Source organism: Patella vulgata, chromosome 5, assembly GCF_932274485.2.
Source record: "Patella vulgata chromosome 5, xgPatVulg1.2, whole genome shotgun sequence".
In the NCBI taxonomy this organism is placed as follows: domain Eukaryota; kingdom Metazoa; phylum Mollusca; class Gastropoda; family Patellidae; genus Patella; species Patella vulgata.
This window is the reverse complement of record NC_065883.2, coordinates 30,457,906-30,480,892: the sequence shown is the minus strand read 5'-3', so window position 1 is coordinate 30,480,892 and position 22,987 is coordinate 30,457,906. Positions and strand designations below refer to the sequence as shown.

The window sequence follows — 22,987 nt, the reverse complement described above, 5'->3', positions numbered from 1 at the left end:
CTTTGAATTGTTTTTGGTTGTCTCCTGGGGTTGAATTCTGCAGTTATTATTCAAGTGCTGTTCACACCTGATTGTTAAATCTTCTCTCTACAAAAGATGCTCAATTGTTGTTGACAGGGGACAGTATTGGGAACAGAGGGGTGACAGTTTGGTTATTGATCTTATTTGTCAAACCCAGTACTCGCTTGTTAAGGGGCAAAATTCTCTGTCTCACATTGCATCGCTGTAAATAATGGACTGATAGAGATTCAAGTTCCACTTGAATTTCTAAATTCATATTTTGGTGGGTTTTTTTTTTATTTTCACATAAAAACTATGAATTTAACAATACTTCAGGACTTGAAGGATAATATTTTGAAATTAATAATTTCCTGATATGAAACAAAAGCCCTGCTACAAAGACTCTTGGAATTGGAGGAAAGGTGCTAGGAGACACAGCATCCAAGCTAAATTACATAATCTTAGTCTTCAGAATGGTGGGGGGGTAGCTGCTCGGTAAGATATAATGTATTTTCCCCCCTAAGTGAAGTCTTACCCAGGTGTTCAACTCCTTTCCATTCCAAATGAATCTTTTTTTAGTGGGTAAAAGAAGAGATTTAAAGGCTTGAGCTAATAATTTTACTACTAGAATAAAAAAAATATACATCTACCCATTTAACTTAGTGTAGTAATAGAAGTTTTATTTACAGGGTTATAATATATATAGGATCTATTTACAATTATAATTACAATATATAGCGGTTCATTCAACCACACACTGATACCAGTAACAAGTCAAAGGATGCACACACATGCCAACATGCATATAATCTAATAATTCATTTCTTTAATACACTTGTAAATTCAGACATACCAATCATTTACCCAATTATGAAACTATGTAAAATTGCACAAATATTAATTTATCTGCATTGTATTTTTAGTATCATCCATAATTCAATTTAATAAAATAAAAATATTTCTCATAATCTGGAAAAACATTAAGTAACGTGAGGCACATAGATTTGTACATAAAATGTGAATTGAGGTTGCTATTTATGTATCGGTACACATCAGATATTTAAATTAAATTCACTAGGATATAAATTTGAATTTATAAGTGCATGACAACAATATCACTATTAATAATGTAGACATGAAATCCTTTGATTGACAAATATACAAAATAATACTGACTAAACAATACAATAAATTGTAAAAACATATTTGAGATCAGAATATACTGTTAAAATACCGGAGATCATTGAATATGTGCATAAATTATAGTATGTATAACAAATATATAGAAATAATACTGAAAGGTTTATAGTTATTGGTTTTTGCTGGATCAATAAATCGAATAATTTTTTAATAGAGTCGTGGATATATAGACATACTGTAATTCCAAAAGAAAAAGAGTATGTGTTTGGGTAGATGTCTGGCCAAACTATGGCCTTTTTCAGACATACTGGTCTAGGAATGTTCTATGTATATGAAAACTGCCAAATTAGTTTTTCTTTTGATCACATAAACCATAAAAGAAACTGTAATTAAAAAATTATGTTTAGTTCTACAGTCTAAGAACATACAATTTAGCTTTAAAAAAAACAGTCGAAGTTTGCATCATACTTACTACATAGTAAACGATAGTTTAGGAATGTTAAAAAAAAATCTTTCCAGATATAGAATATCTTGTGTATAAAAAACACACCCAAACAAATTTGTTTCTAATCACTATGTTTTTGATCTGACAGAAACATTTATATAAATATACTTGTATATATTTTCAGATAAATTTGCTCAGTAATTTTCAAATAATTTTATTTTAACTAGATAACCTTTTAAGATAATATAGCTAAATGTTGAGCAGATCAAGAGAAACTAATATAAATTATTTCAGATATTCCCTTTCCTTAATATCTGGCTCTTTTCATATGATCATATATATATATATAATATATGTACATGTATATCAAGAGTAGGTTAAATTCTCTAGTTAGTTTCCTACAATGCAAATAATCCTTTAAAAAAAAGGTTATGCTATATCTCTGAAGTATTTAAAATATTTCCTATCCTAAATTCTTGTCTATTTTCACTTTCCACTCCATCAAAACTGATGAGTGAACCATTTTCAGAATCCTGTGGCATCATGACTCAGGGAAGAAAGAATTCTGTCTATATTTAGCAACAACAGATTCTAAAATTAGGATATATAAGTCAGTTTTTGTGATGCTGAAAGTTACAAGTTGCTATTGAGGCCTTATATTATAGCTATTTGTTTTACAAATACATGTATTCAAAGGTGATTTTTTTTTACTTTAAATAAATGTGTGTCAAGTCAATAAAAATTCTATAGATTAAATAAACATAATCAACAAAACTCATATTTTAAACTCATTTTTTAAGTTACTGTTTTGAGCCATGGGTAGAGATGATTTCTTATGGACCATGGTAATGCCACGATAACACTTCACTTCACCATCACTTCACCGTAAAGAACAGAAGCAACAGTTGCTTTGCCATAGGAAACACTTTCCTGAATTTATATTTTCAGTGAATAGAATATTCAATAAAAATTGCCAATTAGTTTGTAAAACCAATAACAAAGTGCATTAGCCTAACATCCACCATGTAGTTTAGTTAGATATATGTAGGTAGATTAATGGACTGATAAAGTAGTAAGATATCTATATATTGTACCTACTTCTTTATCTTTATCAATATATAACAGACAGATAAACAATGCTATCATGTCTAACATAACTGTAATTAAATAGCCTATTTACTTTTTAAAGTTTGCTCTAAAAATATTTAAATATCAATATATCGCAGTTTTACCAGCTAAATTTACATTATGTAATGTAGTATTAACACATTTTTCTGAAAACAAGATTTTGTTTGAATAATTTTATCACACCAATACAGACATTCAAATTAAGTCATGTAGCTGGGAAACAAATATAGGTCCACCAGCAGCTTTTTAAAGGGTGACTTTCTTCATGACTTCATGGTCAGGGGCAGTAACTATGCATAAAATTTATGGGTAAGTCTTGACTGGTAGAACAATCCCATCAAGTTTAGAAAAAAAACACAGAGTTGAAGAGCGCTAACAGGGTTTCAGCAACAGCTCTGAAAGAATGTTGAGTAATACTGAATTTCAACATGGACACTCTCCACAACTAGCTGAAAAATCAAGAAGACCGTTCACAGGAGCAGTAGCTCTGCAAACAATCATTGTGTGATTCTGAATGTGATGGGGTTCCTCAATGTGATTGGCTGAATCATCCTAACGAGTCTCAAAATAAACCCCCATAAACTATCTAGTGTACAGCATTTACAAGGATTCAGCAACTGGGGTAGTAATTGCACTAAATCGTTTGTCCTTGGTCCTCTTTGAAACTTTTCAAAAACTCATTGTGTGATATGGTTCCACTTTAGGAGAGAGAAATGGGGTTTTATGCCTACTCGACACAAACTAGATCATTTTGGGACTAACACAAGGTTCAATTTTATTGCAATAATTTGCTTGCGCATAGGGGTCTTTAGCAGTGGGAGAAAACCCATGAGGTTGGGCAGACGACCCTACTCCTTGTCACATACAACCGGGGAATCGAATCCACTTTAGGAATGGCCAAACAATCCCAGGAATTTTTTTTTTTAAAAAAAAAAGTCTGAAGAATTGTGGATGGACGGACTGACCCGACGAACAGGGGTGATGACAATAAAATTATGCTCCCACATGAAATCTGGGCATATAAAAATCAGCAGTATTTGAATGACCCATTTTCAAGTAAAATGTCAGGTAAAAATATAACAAATTGTTAAAAAGGATACAAAAATAAAATTTTCTCGTTACACAGAACAAAAATTTGCATAATATGTTAAATATCACATTGAATAGGCTATTTGCCATGGTTTTACAATGTCATTTGTAAAAGGTCTAATACATAAGTACATGTAGCCATAAAGGAATAATTCTTATATTCCTTTGCATTCTCGGTATCTCCAGTGGTATCGTTTTATTCTACTCCACTAACGTCTGGGTCCATCCATGGGGGAAGACACAGTCAAATTATCTGCCCTTGATACTTCCTCAATTTTTATCAACCAATCGAGTGGGCGAAGGGAAGTAACACTCATTGTATTCCAACTAAGATTATTGTGGTGAACGTAAACAGTGATGCTAAGACTGGTATGTAAATTGTTTTTTGATTGGTTCGTAGAATCAAGCCACGATCAAGGGCAGATAATTTGACTATATGTCACCCCCGTGAATGGACCTAGAGGTTAGTGGAGTAGAACGGAACGATACCACTGGGAATACCAAGAATGATTCCTTTGGTGTTCATGCATGAAATATCTCTCATAACACATTCTAATAAAACAAAACATTTTTTTTTTCAAATAGGAAAAAGTGTGCTGTAGAGAATACAACAGGCTACAAACCAAACTCCACTTAAAAACTAGGGAGATAAACAAGTATTTTCATTAACAAATCCAAAAAACATCAATTAACCAAATTTATAAATTAAATTATAAATCTTAACAAGTGAAGGTGCAAACTTTCAGTTTGATTCTGGAGTCAAAAAACACTTTAAAACAAAACTTATCATTATGTTTTTTCCATTCCTTTGTCACAATTTGATATTGTAAATATTAATGCTAAGTCCATAGCCGGTACTAAGCCAAACAATATCAATAGGCCTACATAATGATGCAATATGAATATAATCTTAAGCCCAAATTTCAATATTGTTTCATTTAATAATTTGAGTTTATTCTTAAATATTATGGAGTTTAAGCTGAAAGTAGTTTTGCCATGCAGTTTTTGTAGTTGTGTTAAAGCACTAAGACATAATGTTGATAATATTAGCAATAATCTAATAATTTCATTATATAAATACACTGGAGTCTTGATAATTACCAGGAAACATTTAAAATACAATTAAAAGAATCATTATTCTTTGGTCAGTATTTCTAAGGATTAACATTCAAACTTCATTTAGGAATATGAAAACAATTTTAAAATATCTCCTACTCTGTGTTTATTAATGCTATATCACTAGCTTAATGGTACTAATGACTATACTTTGAAAACCTTTAAAAATATTTGGGTTCAAATGTCCACATTATAATTAAATACAAAATTAGTCATCTCTGTTATTCCTTTTTAGTAGTTCCTTACAAAACACAAGAGTATCAGCAATGCATTTCTAAATCATTCATTTTTGTAATACTTGCTAATTGCTGTATTTTGAAATGATTTTGACCACAGGATTTGGAGGTAAATAAATTGTCACTTTAAACTGACCTATTAAGTATATTTCACCTGTACTACATGAATGTATTGTACAGTAGCAGAAATCAGTTCCATCATGGTTTAATTATGGTAGATGGTATTTTAAAGGTCAATACTTAACAGGTGAGAAACAAAATGACATACATTTTGTACCATTGCCCTTTGGAATTCCAATGTATTCTTTTGTCACTTTTTATCAATATCCTGGTTTTGCATATGCATGAACATAATCAATTTTGGAAAACAGATCACTATGATGAATATATTTCTAAAGATTCTATAATAGATTTTCATAACATTGGTGGTTACTACTGAACCTAGATTATCAAGACTCCAAGTTAATCTAATGAAAGAAAGAAAGAAAAAAAACAAACAGAAGAATAAAAGACAAATCAACATAAGGGATGAATAAAATAAAAACAAAAAACATAAAAAAATATCATCTCTGCCCTTAATGTCGAGCTCGTTTCTGAAGTAACAGTTGGCGTAGTGAATTGGCTTCTTCTCGTAAGGTTGCGACCTGAGCACGTAATATTGCATTTTCCTTTTCCAAGAAACTAGCTCTGATTGCAATCTCATCTTCTCTGGCTTTGCGGCAATCTCGTGATTTTTTTGCTGCATTATTGTTGCGTTTTCTTCGTTCAAAATATTTATCATCTTTGTGTTCGTCTGGAATGGCCTTTTTCTCGCTACGTGGTCTTTTGTGTGAAGATGTTACTGCAGTCAGTGCACGAGCTAGAGCTGGATTACTGGAGGCAGCTAAAAATATAAAGCATATCAATTCCATGAAATGCATCAATCGTACAGGGTACCGTACTTTCAGTGAAAAGTACACATCTAATTAGACCTTTCAGCACACCACGAAAAATAAGAATAATGTTTTCTGTACACTTTAGAATCTGTTCATACATGTAGCTCATGCTAATAATCTGGACAATGTCAATTAACCCAATCGTTTGTTGGTTGGTTTTTTTTTTGTTTATTAGAAGCACAATGTTGCATGGACACAATGACTTAAACCTCAAGTTTTCTAAATCTAATTCCTCAGCCTTGCCCTCATTCCCCTTGCCCCTCCCCTTCCCAACATAATCTATTGAACAGGTTGTTATTAACACTTGATCAGACTCAAAGTTTATTGACCTAAACCAAATCTTAAAACCACTGACATGTAACAAACTCTCAAATTACCGAATATTAGATCATCCAGTTACATCATTTCTACTTCATTTACCATAGAAATACCTTGATAATCTCATCTACACTACTATACGCTTCTATCTTTAATTACCAGTGGTTACGTAACAAAGCATAATGCGGAGTAACCAGTCACAACAACCAGTAACAATTTCTTCCAAAGGTTATTCACCTCCAACTATCAAACTTTGCAACACTGGACTACATTGTATCATTCAAGCTGATTTACAGCTTTAGATCTGGGATTTAAATAAGATAAAAAAGCCTTTCAAACATCCTCCCTCCCTTCATCTCTTTGTTCTTTTTTCAATTAAATTTCATTTTTCACCCCAAATCTGTTTTAAAACTGACAAGATGAAAGACAGAAGTTCAATTTTAAATAGAGAATAGGATACAATCTTTAGGTGTTTTGTCTGTAGTGCAATAAATCCATCTATAAACCTAAACAATACAAGATTATAAATCAAGCTAAATTAATTTGAGTAGCATTGTGAAATTTTTATTAAGTGAACTTTTAGAGCAGTTTTTCAGAAGTCCTATTCATTTTTTTTTTTTTTTGCGTAATTAATTAATTGCAAGGTAAAGGTAAAGGAATATTTACCAGTGTCGTGATTTGACTTGGTACCTTTTTTGTCTGGATTCCTTGTACATGGAATTAAAGTGAAACTGCATCAGTTATGTATATTTTATCAGACCTGAGAATTTTTATTGCATGCTGCTTCAGTTTTGTTTTTTTTAAAACTTGTTAACAACCCAACTGTTTATTATTAGTATGTTTGGTGTTTTATTTCTTATTTATTTACATATTTTTGTTTTTTACTTATCATTAAACCTATTGAAGTATTTTGGAAACTGTTTTGTATATTAAGTATGCCTACCATTTTAACTTCAAAGCTCACCTTTTTTTGTCTCTGAATACTGAGTTAAAACATGACACTGGATTGCAATCAAGCGAGATTATCACTTAAAAAGGGTAATGTATGAAAGGCTGATGAGAGGAGTATGGCTAATAGTTTGGATGGTACAGAAAACCTGAGGTCAATCTGTGTACCAGTACACATTGAGATGTACTGGAGACAGAACAACATGAAATGTTGTAAATAAATGTTTATTTCAAAGGTATGGACAGTGTTAAAATCCCATTCTAACTAGAAATGTAACTACATACTAAATCTATCCATTATTTACAATAATCTGACAGCTAAGTTTGGCACTAGACCAAAATCAACGAGGTACTATCAATGAAGAAAAAGAATGCGCCAATTGGCATAAAAATCATTTATTCTGAACCTAATACTATAGATGTACTAGTTAACATTTGATTGATCAACGGTAAATGATTGGCTAATTATGTTATGCAGATGCACATGCGAAAGTGGGATATAAAATTTCATCCATCCTTTTTCATATACATGTAATCAACATTGTTCATTACTGTAGTATACAAAAATTTATTAAACTTTATCCCTTCATTTAGTGATTTCATCCTCTAAATGGTAGGGTAAGATATGACAACAAATTAATGCTCCCTAAAATGACTTGGGGGTAACTTACAATAAATTGAGTATTGTTGAATTTCATATCCCCACTCTTAATAGTCAGTCATTTTTAATTGATGTACTAGAAGACATAATAATGACTACAAGGCTTTTGGGGTCAAAATAATATGTAAAATGCTGAGTAAAACACATGGACACCACTGACAATAGTAAGCAATCAATTAAATGGATCCTGGGCATGGCAGGTAGTGGTTGCTGTCCTCCACCTACTATCAATAAATTTACATATACCGGTATCTGAGAACCTACCCCAGTAAGAGCTGAGCTGTTGAAGATTATTTTGAACTGGATAAGAAAACATTCCAGAAGATGACGAAGAACTCCCAGGAGAACAATATTGTTGATAATATTCCGGAGAACTGGGATCGGAACGAAATTCCATTTTGGAAACAAAGTTGATAAGATAAAATTCTTCTAGTGTTATGAACTAGATTACTCCTCTAAATATCCTCACAAATTGGTCAGACTCTTGAAAAAATGTCTTGGAATTATTCCCTGTGTCAATGTTTTCAAATACTGTACTAAATCAACCAATAACATTTGGTTATATAAATATTCCTTACGATAGTCAAAGTCTATCTAAAACTCAATTAATACTTTATAAATTATTATTCAAATTTATCTGAATATATTTTTATAAAATAAAAATGAAATTAAAACACAGATATTTAGAGCAAATATTTCCCAAACTGTAAATATCACTTTCACCAAAATTCACATGAAAAACATACAGATATTTTCAGTCAAATGATCAGGAACTTTTCTGAATACTCAAAGTTTCCACAACTGTTCATAAATAACAATGCTATCCATATCAGAATTCACATGTCTACTGACAAAAGCAAAAATTCAACTAGCATTTTATACTTTTACAACCTATCACTGATCATTTCAAACCCCTGACTACATCTAAATCCCATCTTAAAATCACCTGCTCAGAATCAAAGGGGGTGGGACCAACTGATACTATATTTAGTAGCATTTCTATGGGTCATTATCCTGTGACCCCATAACATTATGTAATAATGGACTATTCTAGTAATAGCCAAGAGTTACAAGCAGTTAATGACCACTTGTGTCATATTGTGTAGTGACATGACATAATGTCATGACATTATAATTTGACATGGCCATTTGACGACAATAAAAATATGCATTTCTCTTGCGGTTCAATCAAATATTTCCATATTAGGGTATGCCAAATAAATGTCACTTACTAGAAATTTATGCTTGATTAACTTCAATAAAACTGCTGCATAAATTTATCAAATAAGATTTTAATTAACTAAAATTATTTATTTCTCAAGACATAATTTCCAAATTTAGACCTGTCAAATAAATGTTGTCAGTGAGTATTACAGAACATTCATCATTACAAATTTCAACAGGGCTGAATATTTTCCATTTTTGGAAATGCCAAATAAATGTCAATAACTAAGCTCATGGCCTAGGGCCTATTTAATTTAATAAAGTATTGCAGAACATACATGAATAAAATTCTAACAGGGACAAATTATACACTTCTTAGTCAAATATTTTCAACTTTTAGATATTCAAATAAATATCAGTACATGTACTGATAAGTAAAAGTTGATGCATGATTTACAGATACTTTCCAACAAAAGTTTTTATCAGGTGGTTATTTCCAATAAAAGTATGGCAGTTTTGGTATGTATGGAAAGTAGAAACATCCAATCTTACTAGAAAAATATTGGATTCCCTGAAAAACACCCATGAAGCGCATACAGGACAAAAATGTCATGGTTTCCCTAACCAGCAACCCAACGATTAGGGATGTCTGCTCGACATATTAGTCCCAAAAGTACTTGGTTTGTGTCGAGTGGACGTTAAACCCCATTTTTCTCACTTTCTCTCTTAAATCAGACCCAGTTTTGAGTGCCCCCTCCCCATGAAATCAAGTAAGGGCCTCTAAGTTTCACAAAAAAACAATAATGAAATCAATAACAATCATAATATATATATATATATATATATATATATATATATATATATGACATGAAATTTATGTCAACTTGAACCAGCGGCTGCCAGGCAGGATACACCCACATTTTGCAAGAGATGGAGAGAGAACAAGCTAAAAACAAACATTTTGTACAATCAGGGGCAATAATCCAGAAAGTTATGGTCTGAAATGCACAAATATCAAAAGGGACTGAGATCTTTGGGATATAAAGATATGTTTTGAGTTTCATCAGAATCGGATAAAATTTGAGACCTCTAGAGGGTCCACAACCTTCATATTGCATACTTTTACACAATTTGCGTACAAAGAGCGGCCATTTTGTCGGGAAGTTTCATTATGATTTTCCCGAAATTCGAATTCAACCTTCATTATGGTGGAATGGTGAAATATTTAAACGGTTTTTAAAATCGGAAAAAAAAATTGTGACCTCTAGAGAATCTGCAAGCTAAAAATGTGATTTTTCGAACAATCAGGAGCCATAATCCAGGAAGTTAAGTTTGGATATATGCGATTATCAAAAGGAACCAAGTGTGTAATGATGATATATTCACGTTTTTTTTTAAATCGGATAAAAATTGTGACCTCTACATGGATGGCAAGCTAAAAACGCGATTTTTTGTATATTAAAGGGCCATAATTTAGGAAGTTATGATCCAATACACACGAATATCGAAAGGAACCAAGATCTTTGGGTTATAAACATGTATTTCAACTCTCATCAAGATCGGATAAAAATTGTGACCTCTAGAGGGTCCACAAGCTTGATATACCAGATGCTATACACCATTTGCATACGAGGGGCGGCCATTTTGTCCGGCAAAATTCGAACTCAATAAACATTACGGTGTAACAGTGATATATTCAAACGTTTTTTTAAATCGGATAATAATTGTGACCTCTAGAGGGAAAACAAGCTAAAAACCAGCGGCTGCCAGGCAGGATACGCCCACATTTTTGAGAGATGGATAGAGAACATGCTAAAAAGAAAGTAATTTTTCCTACAATCAAGAGCCATAATTCATGAAGTTACATCCATTTCAAGCTTCATCAAAATCAGATTAAAATTGTGACCTCTACAGGGTCCACAACCTTGATATACCATATTTTTACACTATTCGCGTACAAGTGGCAGCCATTTTGTCCGGCAGTTTTAGTTTGATTTTCAGGAAATTTAAACTCAGCCTTTATTATGGTGTTACGGTGATATATTCAAACGATTTTTAAAATCAGATAATAACTGTGACCTTCACAGGGACCACAAGCTAAAACCAGCGGCTGCTAGGCAGGATACGCCCACATTTTCGAGAGATGGATAGAGAACAAGCTAACAAGAAAGTGATTTTTCCTACAATCAAGGCCATAATTCAGGAAATTACAATTCGATATGCGCATATATCGAAAGGAACTGAACGAACGGCAGCCATTTTGTCTGTCAATTTTGGGCCGATTTTCACAAAATTCGAACTCAGGGTGTAACGGTGATATAATAATACGTTTTTTTAAATCGGATAAAAATTATGACCTCTATAGGATCCACAAGCTAAAAACGCAATTTTTCGTACAATCAGGGGCCATAATTCAGGAAGTTACGGTCCGATACATGCCAATATTGAAAGCAACCAAGATCTTTTGGAGATAAACCTATTTTTCAAGTTTCGTCAAAATCAGATAAGAATTGTGACCTGTATAGTGTCCACAAACAATTGTGGACGGACGGACAAGGGTGACGACAATATACGTCCACATGAAAATGTGGGCGTATAATAAAACTGCTTTCTGGCGAGATAAATATCGACAAACAACTATATGTCAACTTGGATAAAACTGCTTTCCGGCCAGATAAATATCGACGATCAACATACTTTCTATGTTCTACCCAGAGAGAGAGAGAGAGAGAGAGAAATGGGGTTTAACGTCCACTCGACACAAACTAGGTCATTTCGGGACCAACACATGGTTCAATTTTATTTACATAATTCGCTTGCGCGTAGGGGTCTTTAGCAGTGGGAGGAAACCGGAGGTCCCGGAGAAAACCCACGAGGCTGGACAGGCGACCCTACTCCTTGCCACGTACAACCGGGGATTCGAAACCACGCAAGTCGACTCAATGACAGACTTTATAATACAGCGCGCGCACGCTAACCATTCAGCCATCCAACCCCCCCTGTTCTACCCAGGCACTCAGTGTTATTTTGCTGACATTCACTGTAGGGTGGGATTGTGGATGATGCCCTAGATTTGAAACCCCCCAACTGTCATTTTTATCCACAGTCAGATTAGACAACAACATGCAATAGCAGATCTAACAACTGGTCAGTGAAACCATTATGATCCAATTATTATTTTAATATCTGCTAGATGCACAATCCATGCCGAGATTGTCTTCTTTCGATTGCCGCATGGCTTATTTCCTCAAAGGCAACTTACTGGACCTGTTATGAATAATCAGCAAGCCTGTTTTGTTTTTTTTACCGGCTGATTATCAAAATTACGATTACTTGTGCTAATTACTCGGATTATGAACTACATGGCCGATTTTCACGAAGGTTATTGTAGCCGACAAGCAAGTTGATTGACTATTTAATTAGCAAGTAATAATTAACCTGTTGTCATTTAGCCGATTGATTTACAATGTATGATACCATAGTGGCCGGTTCATTGTTTTACCAATCGGCTTGATTAAACTTCAAGCGACTAAAGCCGACAAAAAACTGACGATTAAGATCCCTGCTACTGACCAAGCTGGGTAGCCCATCAGATTCCTTGATTATTGCAAATACCAAGTGTCCCACTTTCCAGCTAAAATGTCTGTGTCACAACCTCTGATTGGACGCTACTGTTCACGTGTCTGCTGTAAAGGGAGATAACGTACATGTAGGTATAAGTTCTGGAATTGCACAGCACTCTAGCAACATCTAGATGTTGTAAAACTCATGGTTGTTGCTTCAGGAACATGATGTAGGTACTGATAGAGAATTGTTTTATTTAAGACAAGTTATTTGACACTGAACCAGATTCAGACCAGTTATTTTATAATTTCACTTACTTACATGTAATACATGTATGTGGTCTGAACTGGTGAGATATTAAACCCCATTTTATCTCCCTGTACTGAACCTTAAAATTGCTTCTGACTTCCTATATGTATATTTACCTAAATTAACTGTTGGATCCATGATGGAGTCAGACATCATTCCTGATACAGTGTTCAAACAAGCTCTAGCCTGAGCAATTCTTTTCTCTGATAATCGGCGCATTGGAACTGGTTTTGCTAACATATTTTGCTGCATGGCAACTAGATTCCCCATACCTCCTTGCTGCATCATTGACATGGCCTCTTCAGGACTTCCTAAGAGAAAAATATAAAAGCACACAGTATATGTATAAGATTGATCCTCACAGAAGTACTTGTTTTAAGCTACATGTACCACTTCTTAAAAGGGGATATTTCCTGATAAAGTTTTCGATATGCTATTGTGCTTACCATGATGTTGCGACATTGTGTCCTTATTAACCTTGATGCACTACAATGTATGTACCTATAATTTCTAGATCAATAAGTACTATCATATTTATTATAACTAATCAGGGTTAAACTACACAGCATAATATCAAGTATTAACTCAATTCATACAAAAAGATGGACAATAACTCTGGAAAAATAAGAATGAGCTCAGGTATAACCTGCAGCTTCTTCATTATCACTGCTAGATGTGTCTACAGTCATGCCACAAGGAATTTTGCCAAGACATTAGCATTTGCAGTTACTCTTCATCAAATTTCAGCTGTCACAGGTTCTTTTACATGCACAAACCCATATGGACCTTGGTTTTGCATCCCTAACCAAACTACTATGGGCAGTTTATTTGTCGTCCCGGGATTGGAACCCGTGACATTCTAGTCGAGGGGCCAATGTCCTGACCTGACTGCTCGATCACCATGAACTCATAACAATTAAACATACCAATAGGTATTTAAAATATTTCAAAGTTGATTTTAAGGTTAGAACAGAAATAAGTCGCTAAATTCCACCTCTCTCCCACCTAATTTCAACTTTTCCAGGAGGCATAATAAAGTTAAGGTGCTACATGTATACATGTATATTTAATTTATGAAAGAATGGGTGCAATTTTAAATCAAACAAAGTGTGATATTTTAAAACAATTCTTCTATTTTACAACGATGGTGTGCAAGATTTTAACAACAGGTATTAGTAGTGTTGTAGTTTTCAGAACTCATGTGAGCATTTTAAACAATGTAACCAGTGCTCTGTGCTTTTTGGGTGACATTTATATTCCTACCTGGAGGTGTGGGCGGCATGTGTTTCTCCCCTTTCATTGGATAACCTGATTCTGGCATGTAATAACCTTGTATTCCTGAATAATCAGACGAATGCTCTGCTGCCCTCGCAGCAGACGCAGTTGCCAGTGTACCCAGACCTGACATATCTGGTTGAACACCAGAAGACGTACCTGGCATATTCATTGCCATGGCAGCAATACTATGTGATGAAAGGGCATCCATGGTACCTGCTGTCATGGGAAACTGCTCTGTGTAGAAACCCGGACCAGATTTGTGGGATCCATCTGAAAGAAAAACAAGTTTATTAACAATATTTTCAATCCACAGTTTTACTATAACTAAAACAAGCAGTTGCCATGCAAGATACATGTATGCCCAAATTTTGCAAAAGATATATAGAGAACACGCTAAAAAATAAAAATGCAACTTTTGGTACAATCAGGGGCCATAATCCAGGAAATTACAGTAAGATATGCACAAATATTGCCAGGTACCAAGATCTTTTGGATATAAACATATATTTTAAGTTTCATCAAGATCGGATAAAAATTGTTACCTCTAAAGGGTCTACAGCCTTGGTATTACATACTTTTACACTACTTGCGTACAAGTATCAGCCATTTTGTTGGGCAGTTTCGGTCCGATTTTCACGAAATTCGAACTTAATCATCATTAGGGTGTTACAGTAATATATCTAAAAGTTTTTTTTTAAATCAGATGAAAATTGTGACCTAAAGAGATTCCACGAGCTAAAAACCTGATTTTTCGTACAATCAGGGGCCATTATCCAGGAAGTTACGGTCCGATATGTGTATATATCGAAAGGAACCAAGATCTTTGCATTATAAAAAATATATTTTAAGTTTCATCAAAAACGGATAAAAATTGTGACTTCTAGAAGGTCCACAAACTTGGTATTACATACTTTTAAAATATTTGCATACAAGGAGTGGCCATTTTACGAAATTGGAACTCAACCAACCATCATTGGGGTGTACCGGTGGCATGTTAAGATGATTTTCAAAATTGAATACAAATTGTTGACTTCTAGGGTGTCCACAAGCTAAAAATGCGATTTTTCATACAAGCAGAGCCCATAATCCAGGAAGTTACAATCCTATTTGAGTGAATATCGAAAGAAACCAACATCTTTGGGTTATAATCATACATTTAAAGATTCATCAAAATCGGATGAAAATTGTGACCTCTAGAGGGTCCACAACCTTGATATTACATACTTTTACACTATTTACGTACACAGACCAGTTTTGGTCCGATTTTCAAGAAATTTGAACTCAACTGTCATCATAGTGTAACAGTGATATATTTGAACGGTTATTAAATCAGATAAAAATTGTTACCTCTAACAATCCAGGAAGGTGCAGTCGAATATGCGCGAATATCAACAGGAACCAAGATCTTTTGGTTATAAACATACCTTTCAAGTTTCATTTAAATAGGATAAAAATTGTGACCTCTAGAGTGTCCACAAGCTAAAACCATGATTTTTCTTACAATCAGGGGCCATAATCCATGAAGTTTTGATCCAATCCATGCTAATATGTAAAGGAATCAAGATCTTTTGAAGATAAACCTATATTTCAAGTTTCGTCAAAATCGGATAAAAATTGTGACCCGTAGAGTGTCCACAAACAAATAGTGGACCAACGTCCGGATGACAGACAGGGGTGACGACATAATACGTACACATGAAATTGTGGGCATATAAAAAGAAATGAATATAAATGTGACCTTCAACATAGAGTGTCCACAAATAAATAGTGGACCAACGTTTGGACGACAGACAGGGGTGACGACATAATACGTACACATGAAATTGTGGGCATATAAAAAGAAATGAATTAAATGGGGTTTAACATACTACTTTTTTGAAACAACTGAGTTAATGAAGACAGGACATAATACCATGCAGTGTGCAATTTTGTCCACACTTTCACTTAATCTTCATTAAGTGTCCATGGGATCACAAAGTATTTTTCTTCCCATATGAATAATTAGTCAATTACCAGGCCCTTCATCCTGCATCATTGACAAATTGGAACCATTTTGGAAAATCCTAAGAAACTTTGGAATTCATTTGAATGATTTTACCAATACATCCTACTGGTTTACATTTACCAATACACAATAATAGTGTTACTAATGTATACACATGTATTGTTCCATCAATAAAACGGGGCATTGTCACTTTCAGCAAGAAAATAGATATAATCATATATCATATTGAAATAACCTTAGATCTCAAATTTGCATACAATCTAATTTGAACTAAACAATGTAAGCTTAATCTGATCACAGACCAATTAATATTTTTTTAGCGCTAATTATGTACAAATACATGTACACACTAATTATTTTGATAATCTCCTATACATTTTATAATATGCATCATAAGCTTTTTTAATACACAATAGTTCTACCAATATACAAGAGCATACATGTACATGCGTGGGTGTGTTCTGTCTTAGTGTTAGCTGAGAAAGTTCACCAGGACTTTCTGTTATGGTTACCATTTCTCAGTGGTGCAGGACAGAGGACCTGGCAGGGAATAATGTATAGTCGTTTGGATAGGCAAAAAAAAAACGAGGTCATGTGTACACATAAGCGTGCATGTAAAAGATCCATCGGCAGTTGGAATTCGATATAAGAGTAGGCCAGGCATAATTTCCCTCAAAGTAAACAGTATATGGTGTATGCTCCTTTTCATTATCCCAGTTAGAGCAGAACAGTAGGGTGTAACCCCATTTCATTTGTCAACTTATGCAATAAATGTATTTTAACGGTTCCGACCTACCAATTTTGAATGTTCAGATTAGACTGTACAAGTGTGGAAAATTGGAGACAAACTCACCGACCCATCTCTGAGATATGGATAATCAAATTAAACAGCTGACAATTTAAAGATTTCACTAATATTTTGGTGGTTCTGAAGTGGGCGCAAAATAATTTAATCTCAGCAGGTCAGTGCCTTCATTTTCGGTGATTTTGAAAGTCTGAGACTATTTAGAATATGATATTCATTCAAAGAAAATGACATTTTTTTCTTGTCAAGAGCGACTGTCCATCTTTAATTTAGTTGTCAATCGATCTCGCTAAAAGAATGCACATGATTCTATTAAATATTGCAATTTTCATATAGGCTAAACTTTTATGTTGGACGTAAGTATTTTAATAATTAACAGTAAATATTAATAATCGGCTCATATACAGTTCGACGAGATCCATCATCGAACGTCAATAGGTGAACACATACATAAATACTTTACGAATCACCCTCTCACTTACATTACTATTTGCCCGTTATATGTTTTGTATCTAAACAGAATTAATTCCTATCACTAAATTATTATTCATCACATAAATACAGTAATAAAATCTGTCGTTTGAAAACTACACATTCCCTGTTACAAAAACATGAAACCATGACGCTGATAAAACTACAATATGGTGGGTGACTTTAACCCTTTCACTTTCTTATCGTGTAGTACAATAAAACAGTCATAGTTAACCCTTTCGCTACGTGACGGAAAACTAACATTTTGAAAAACTTTAAAAAAGATCTTCGGATTTTGTTTGATAACGGGGAAAATTATATTATCTTAATATTGAAGCAGGAATCTTTTATTTTTTTACAAAAAATAAAAAAGGTCATCCCTTAATTAAAGTCATCGAAAAGGGGCCGTATTTTATGTAGGCGGTATGTAATATGGAGTAAGAAAATCTGTAAGAATAACCGATTGTATAATTTCATGTGAGATTTAACGATTAATTGAATAACAGAACAATTCTATGGGCTGGTTTGGGGGACAGCCGTTAAAGAAGAAAATGGCTACCGTTATGGGTCATTATATAATTGTGTTCACAACTTTTCAATATGGCTGCTGACCTCGACTCGTAACAGGTTACAAATTATGAAGACTTACCAAAGTTTTCTCCACCTCCTCGATGCGAATAATTCACCATCGAAGACATCATATTACTATCAATCGAACCTTGAAAATCACAAAAGTTACTTTCCGTCATATTAAGGTTTTTTTGAAGACTTTTTGCTGTTTTTTCTGTAGTTATTTGGCTTCCTTGGTCCCGTTGTCCAGTATATTACGTCATCACCGCTGACACAAGCTCGCGTCCAGCCTGCGCAATAGGGTGTGTCCACTATTCAAGGGTGTAACGGAAGGATTAGAATATAAAGATTCTAAAATCCTCACGTACAAAAAACCTCCAACTTTGCGAAAACTGAATCTGAAAGGTTTAATAAAAGACATGTGAACATACAAATGCATATGATGTGGAAATCCCCAAATTAAAAGTTAAAAATAAATATTTTCTGTAGCCCTTAAACCCCGTTAATGGACTAACCCCATTACTAAACGCTGACCAGTCACGTGATGTGTTGTAATCGGCCAGTAAGATAATATACGACCACCGGCAAGAGCGTGCAAGTTTAAATGATTACAGCAAAGCTATCTTCCAGCTGTGGAAAGTTCAGCACCATCTGTATTGCCTCTCACTATAATAATCATTGCATTTTAATCTCGCCGCAACAATTTTACAAATTTCGTAGTTTTGATAGCACATTCCTCTGGATGGACTACGTAGGGTTAATGTTTTGCCAAAAAAACAAACAAAAAACAAACAAAAAAAATCACCACCTATCGTTCTAGTTAGTCATCTATCAATGATAATCTTTCTTGCATCTGCGTGATGAGTATAAGATAATTGATTGTTCACGTACCGATCATAAAATTTTGTCATGAGTAAAAATAATTAGGCATAGACTGCCCAGTATTGATAGTTTAGAAACATTTACTTATTTTAGTGAAATTTACTTATTTTAGTGACATTTACTTATTTTAGTGACATTTACTTATTTTAGTGAAATTTACTTATTGTACCCTTGATAAAAACAAGGTACGTGTCTATGTAAACAACTATACACCATCTTAAAGTTATTTCATTCGTCATTCAATTTTTGGTGAAATCTTTTAAACGTGGGTTAATAATGATGTGTAGAAAACATATCTATATATCTTTCCTTGTCGGTCACATTTTGCAATACTTTCTTGGATAATGACAAAAACACCTAGGACCTTTTTTTTGTCACAATTTCAATTAGACCTATCAATATTTTTTTATATGAAATCAATCAAATTTTTGTTATGATGTGAAGAAAATGCATTTTCCTTGTCGATCATCTTATGCAATATTTTCGAAGCTATTGACAAAAAAAAAATAAAAAATAAAAAAAAAAATGAAATAAATAAATAAATTTGCCTTGTCGGTTCATGTCTTTGACAAGTAGTCTAGTACCCGATTATCAGCGTCGCATTGGAGACAGAGCTAGACCCTCCAAATAATTAATTAATAAATAATCGGTGTCACCCGCCTTTCAGACAGATTCTGACAATGTGGACCACCTTCGACACCATCCTGGTATACTCATTATTGACCAATAAGAAAATATTTGTTTTCCTTATTAGGTCATTCTATACAAACAGGCTAGATCATTTATCGATAATTAACTTTCATTTAAATAATACCACTCTTAATTACTATAGCCGGGATCATTCGAGGTATTATACAAAAATTATGTGATCATGTTTCGTTGATCATTATGATAAAATCTAGAAGAACATGACATTTATATTTAACTTTAGTCGAAAGATATAATACAACATTGTAACACTTTTTAATAAAATAAATTATTTGGAATACATTTTTACAGCAAAATCCTCTGAAAATGTGTTCGTTTCTTTTTAATTCCCGAAGGCTCAAATCTGTTTTTCGGGAAATATACTTCATTCTCGGATAAAATACGAACATCCAGCAAATTCTATTTCAGCTATAATCTGAACAATTCTCACTCAATAACATCGGTGAATAATGATTTTTTGAAAATGGGTAAAATGCGATGTCATACACCACTCAAAAGACATAGATGGAGACCTGTGAAGTCCCCCAAATACGCCCTTTTTGCTATAATAGTTCGAAAATTGATAATGAAGAGTGAATACATTGAAAATTTATAAGTATACCTTATTATATCAGAAGTAATGAATGGCTACTTTTATCCACGGATAAGACATTCTTTTGTCAATAACGCCCAAAGTATTGCAAATAGTGACCGACAAGGCGGGGGGGGGGGCTGAGAGCCAGAAAGCCCCTGAGAAGGGCAGCGTGAGGGGTCCCTACCCGGGCAGTAAAAATGTTTTTGAAAATCTGACTGTAAATGGTGCTTTCTAGAGTAAGCCATAACGCAAAATAATCACGTGAAGGGAAGAGCATGTTCCTGAAGCAACGACTGCGAGTTTTACATCTTGATAAGATGTACGTAGTTAAAGCGAGATCAAGCCTTCTATTGAAGATGGGGGAAGAGGGGACACCCCACAAATTTGCCACTGCCAGATTTACCATGGATCACATTATACGTTGCAAAATTACAAATGACCTGGGTCACAAAAGCTCCTCTGTTGAAGTATATTAAAAATCCCAACAGAACGACTGGGTATACCACGTAAATATTTTGGAGGATCTGATTACTGTCTTTCCAATTTAAAAAAAATATTTCAATTAATATAAATAAACCATATTTTCAAAACAAAACCTCTCTTATTTAATGGTTTTATTGATTTACATATATATATGGAGGCACTAAATATGTTTAGTACATTGGGCCTCTATAGGTCTTAATCCGATCCTGTCCTGAGTACCAAATCCCCAGACCAGAGACTGCTTTGCTTACCAATTCATCAAAAACGACGTAAATTGAAGAATAAAAAAGGTCCTCAATCTATGTGAGAACCTTAGCGGCTCTAGAGGGCCTCGGGCCTACCATACCCGCGCAGGCTCCTTCGCAGTACATCCATGCGACAAGGAATGGTATTTTATAGATATATGGAAAAGTTACATTGTCTACATTGCAATTAGCTCCGCTTGAGAACAGACACGAAGCTGGTTGACCGACATTTTAATTCCTAAATCGACAAGAAGTTTTGAGAAGTATTTATTATGCTTCCATTTAATATAATTGAAAATATTTATTTAGTGTGTACTATGAAAGATGCAAAACGGATTATAGCCGCAATACAAAATAGTACACTTTTTTTGGATATGGCGACCATTTAAGGCATAATAAGAGACCATAATCCACGAAGTTACGGTCCGATTCATGCCAATATCAAAAGGAATCCAGATCGTTGGGATATAAACCTATATTTCAAGTTTCGACATAATTTGATAAATAGTGTAACCTGTCGAGTGTCCACCAACAAAATGAGAGCGGGCACACGGACGTACAGGAGCGACGACAATATACGTGCACATGAAAATGTGGCTATAAAAATCATTTAAATATAGAATATGCCGTGTAGAATATGCATTATAACCTATCTTTCCTTATTGGTCACTTTTTGTAATACTTCAGGAGCTGTTGGTTCCGCACGTAACAAACGTTCGAAAACGAAATGGTAGCGTAGCTAGCCTGTTGAACTTTACTTCTCCATAGGTAGCGTGCCTCTGATGTTCAGAATGTGTCGGTTCTTGTAGGTGATTAGTAGGACTCCTTTTATCGAATTTCAGACAAAGCCGGTGTAATTAAATTTGTTGTATTACTTTTATTCCAAATAAAGACGTTTAATATTATAATAGCACAAAAAGCTGTGCAGTATTACCAGGTCATTTATCGACAGTTTCTGAAAATGTCTTTGTCGGTCATATATTATGAAATGAAATGAAATGAAATGGGGTTTAACGTCCTACTGTTCTGCTCCTATACTGGGCTAATGAAGACGGGCATAGGCCATACAGTGTGCTATGAGGGAAATTTTGCCCGGGCAGCGGCACGTAAAAGATCCCCTGGCAGTTAGAATTCGATATAAGAGTAGGCGATAGTGCCGCTGCCCTCATAGCACACTGTATGGCGTATGCCCGTCTTCATTAGCCCAGTATAGGAGCAGAACAGTAGGACGTTAAACCCCATTCCATTTCATTTCATTTGTTAGGCCCCCTGTCCTTGTCCTATAAAACTGACAAGGGGGAACCGATAATCCCGAGGTACGTTTCGGCCAACACCAGGTCCAGATGGAATTCTGAATGGGCACTTAAGGCATTCTATGTTCTCTCTGGTCCCATTTTTTACCACACCATTGAACACAATTCTTCCGAGCAGTAACTATTCAGAATCATGGTGTAAAGCTGTCGTTGTTCCATTACATAAGCAGGGTGAGAAGACAGCTCCTGGGGACTACAGAGGGATTTGATTCTTATCGGTCATAGGAAAAGTATTTACTAAAATCCTGAGTACTCGTCTGTTTGAAATGTGTGAAGCTGAGGATATGAGGAAAGGACACAGTACCTCTTTTTATATATCTTAATAATACCTCACACGTAAAAAGGGTGGTTTCTATTGCTTATAGGTTGTATTTTACAATGTCACCTACCCTATATTTTGTTAAAACATGGTATAAGGGCAGATTTTTTCGTGTAATATCCTCCATGTACTCAATTCATATGTCCAAACTGATAAGTTATTGTTGTCAGATTATTTTAACTGTAACATGGGTACAAGACATGGCTGTATGTTAAGCCCTCTATTTTTCACATTATTTCTAAATGAGCTACTAGAAATGTTAAATCTGAATAATTGTGTAG

General features: G+C 34.2%; 1 long non-coding RNA gene across 1 annotated transcript; it reads right to left on the bottom strand.

Moving 5' to 3' along the window:
• Positions 1-13,285: 13,285 nt before the first annotated feature.
• On the bottom strand, positions 13,286-17,706 carry LOC126822315 (uncharacterized). The gene is made up of 3 exons (XR_007680762.2): positions 17,624-17,706; positions 14,488-14,601; positions 13,286-13,364 (listed from the first exon to the last, which is right to left on the bottom strand). It is a non-coding gene; the product is annotated as an uncharacterized LOC126822315 (long non-coding RNA).
• Positions 17,707-22,987: the final 5,281 nt, after the last annotated feature.